At 29.8% G+C, this 3924-nt stretch overlaps 1 long non-coding RNA gene across 1 annotated transcript in view; it reads left to right on the top strand.

Moving 5' to 3' along the window:
- Positions 1 to 2790, top strand: part of LOC125852454 (uncharacterized) — a 3954-nt gene extending 1164 nt beyond the window's left edge. Inside the window, exons 2-3 of the long non-coding RNA XR_007445020.1 lie at positions 622 to 758; positions 2302 to 2790. This is a non-coding gene — a long non-coding RNA (uncharacterized LOC125852454). The remainder of the gene's footprint in view (positions 1 to 621; positions 759 to 2301) is intronic.
- The last annotated feature ends 1134 nt before the right edge of the window (positions 2791 to 3924 follow it).

Here is a 3924-nt window from a genome sequence, read left to right as displayed (position 1 = left end):
AGGGGTAAAAAAATAAAATTTTGAAATTGAAAATATTTTTTAAAAACAAACTTAAAAATTTTTTTTTTGGGGGGAGGGGCTGGTAGGGGTGGGGTGGGGGTGGGGGTGGGGGTGGGGCGAGGGGTGAGGGTGGGGTAAAAATATTGAATTTAAAAACAAACTTTAAATTTTATTTTTTTTTGGGGGGTGGTTGGAGGGGCTGGTTTGAGGGTAGGGACCAAATAAATTGATTTTTTCAACAATTTTTTTTTTTAATTGGAAGTTGGGAGAGAGTTTTGGAAAATGTTTTCCTTAAGTTTTGAAGGGAAGTCATTTTCCTTAAATTTGAGGAAAATGAGTTGATTTGGAAAACATTTTCCAAAACATTTAACCCAACCAAACATGAGAAAATTGGAAAATGTTTTCCTTCATACCAAACACACCCTTAGAGCAATTTTTTATATTGCTTCTTACGTAATATTCTTTTACCATTTATTTCAGTCTCTTTTATTGGATGTGCATTTTGTCACCTCTTTCATTTTTTGTTTGCCTATTTATTTAATTTATTGAGTTGGTGATAGTAATTATATAATGAAATATTAGTAGGAGTTATCTGAAGAATTATTTTTTTTATTATTGCAGAACATTAGGAGGAAGAAGAAGATTAGTTAAAAATGGAATCACATTCTAAGTTTTTTGGAGTTAAGCAAAGAGATTAGGAGGCAGACAACATAAAATAGAAGAAGTAAAAGAAGAAATGTGTAAGGAGGAAAAATGAGGTAATTTTAATAGCTATATATATATATATATATATATATATATAGTCAATGAAGAAAACAATTTTGATATTGTTTTTTTTTTATGTCAAAATATGTCTATATATGCAAATATTATGAAAATAAAAAACTATTTTTGTACAAGGTAATATGGCATATCCATATTATACAAGAAACCATTGTTTATTGTTATGTTTGAAACCAAAACATACTGCTTCCTGCTTTTGCATCTAAATTGATGGTCAATGTGTAACTTAAAATATTCCATTATTTAGAAAATAACAGTGGTCCTTTTTAGTGGATAGAAGTAGTGTCTATGGCCAAGTTTTACATCTAAATTGATGATCAATGTGTAACTTAAAATATTCCATTATTTAGAAAATAACAGTGGTCCTTTTTAGTGGATAGAAGTAGTGTCTATAGCCAAGTTTTACTGTAGCTGCAAAAGATTGGATGTAGTAACTGTTGATTTGGATTTCCTCTACGGAGTTGTTCAACTACTTTTGCAAACTCCATTCCTGGTCTCTCAAACTCAACAAGGTAAAATATCAGTTAATTATCTTTATGTTGGCATTATTGTGTAAAGCAAGGTTTAGTTTGTATTCGTCTCCTGGATCCTCTGGCTTAGTTGATTCTAATATGGCAGAGCTGAATGGACTTTAGAAATTTGGGGCGTTTTAGGTTGGCAATATTACTTCTGATATGATGCAAGTCAAAATAAATTGATATAGAAAAATCAGTTCTTGATTCCGGAATGAATCGAGTTGAGAATAGTAATGTGGGTTATATAAGGTGTGAATGATGTGTTTGGTAAAAATGAATACTATGTGTGTTCTTTTAACAAGTTTAACTGATGAACAAGTTTCTATGTCCTTTGAGAGTGTGATGGTCTTTGATTATATTGTATATCAACTGAATACTCTTGTATCTTCATAGAGATTAACTATTTTTAGTTTCTACATATAGAATAAACGCTTGTGGTTTCGGACCTTCTATGGACTATGTGCATAGCAGAAGCTTGTAACAAAAGATCAGAAATTGAAAAGGACGACAACATGGATACTGAAATAGTTAACTTGTATTGGAAAACAATATTACCAGATTCCTTGAAGCATATGCCTAAGTACACAGTACGTTTTCGAAATGGATTAAGTAGCACATTGTTTACTATTTCTTATAATCTATTTTACCCCTTACCTATAATAAAGTGCACTAACGAAATATATTAGGTGACTATATGATCTGTACAGAAATTGATGTTGGATATTATTACTCAAAACAGGGTAGGATTGTTAGCAGATATCAGAAGAGTCCTTTTGCGACTTTATTTATTAGATTATACTGATTATATTACTATCTAAATTGACATTTGAGTAGAAGTGTAATATTAAACAACTCATATATTTGATATATTCGCTTTTGACACAGGAATAAGATTGTGTACACTCTAATCGAATGAATATGCCACATTGGTTGATAGAGGGAGATGTAGTTACTGCATTTATGGCTTGTAGTGCTAACTTTGTTTTCCATTTATTGTCAACAGAAGCCAGTGGCAGAAAGCAAATGGAGTCAATAGTTTGAAGGATAGATTTTCTAAGGCTTCCATGCCAGCTGTATATATGTAAGAGATAATTCAGGGCGACCTGTGAATCCAGAAACCTTGGAGACACTAAGATGATAAATTGAAGCCACTGCTTGGTGACAATTGAATCCTCAAAATACCATCTTCTCAATTAACTACTTTGTCAAATACAAACCCTAGCATAAGCAGTAGTAGCAGGAGTAGCAAGCAAGACGACAAGGATGGTTTCTCATTAAGGAACATGTTTTGGTCTAATCTTGAGTAGCTATAAAATTCAAGTATTTCAAGTGGTGATCTGAAGACCTAACTATGTTTAGGCAATGTTGATTGTAAATAAATATCAACATCCATACAATTTTAAATAATGATAGATGCATGGTACAATGTACACATCTATGCAGAGTAAAATCATTTGAAATTCCAAAGGTCATAACTTGAATCATGATTGAGTACTGATAAAAATATAATTGCAACATCCCATAAACTTTCTTTACGGAAAAGGAAGAAGAGAAATGCAATTATGTATTATACATTACCAGAGTCAAATGATTATCTCCCTTAATGGGGAGGGAGGTGGAATGATAACTTTCAAATTTATTTCTCTGTGTATGATTTGAATATTTTACTCCAAAATAACATTATAGAAACTATCATTTGTGAAAATGACATCCACATGAAAAGAAGAGTGTGAGTTCAACCAGATAATGGTCATATAAATTTCATGCCTCTTTCCGAAAGTTTTCCACTCCGAACACCAGCTTGAAATTCAGAATAATTTCAGATCCATGCTCTCATTCTCTCATGCTTAACAACATTTATCTTGCCACATTTTCCAAAATGTGGACACTAATCTTTATATAAACATTTAACAAATTCAAAAATCATCTAATTATTTAAAATAATTAAATGGAGAGCACAATCAAGGAAGAAAAAAGTTATAAATAACACTTATTTTTATATTTTAAAATTTTGACGTTATTAATGTACACGATCAATGTGAAAACTTATATAGGATAAATAAATTACCTCACTTAATAGTCTTTTTTATCAAATGAGAAAAATACCGACAATATTACAGAATTATGTGTTAATGATCTTACATATTTATGAATTACTTCTTTTACAATTACATCATCTTAACTTTTCATTTACTATATTTGCATAATAAATCAATAACAAATCTTTCATAATAAATAAATAACAATACAAATCTCTAACTTTCCTTCAATTCTTTTTCAAAATCTTGAACACTTATCTTTACACAAAGATCTAACTAATCCAAATAATTAACACATTATTTAAAACAATTAAATGAAAAGCACAACTATCACCATTTGCTCAGAATGGTTAATTGATGTTAGTTTTTCAAATGTTTAATAGTATTATATTTAAATTACATTTTATTGCAATATTCTATCCTTAGTTTGACTTTGAAAAATACCTATACAGAAGTGCTACAATGGATAAGAAAATTATGGATCATCCACAACAAATTAGTTAGGAGAATTGTTAAGGTAAAATATTAATGATAATATTAAAATTTATTTTAAGTTGTTCTTCTATACAATTAACAAAACATTTATT

Source organism: Solanum stenotomum, unplaced genomic scaffold (genome assembly GCF_019186545.1).
Source record: "Solanum stenotomum isolate F172 unplaced genomic scaffold, ASM1918654v1 scaffold35404, whole genome shotgun sequence".
In the NCBI taxonomy this organism is placed as follows: Eukaryota; Viridiplantae; Streptophyta; class Magnoliopsida; order Solanales; family Solanaceae; genus Solanum; species Solanum stenotomum.
This window is presented reverse-complemented; position numbering and strand designations above follow the sequence as displayed.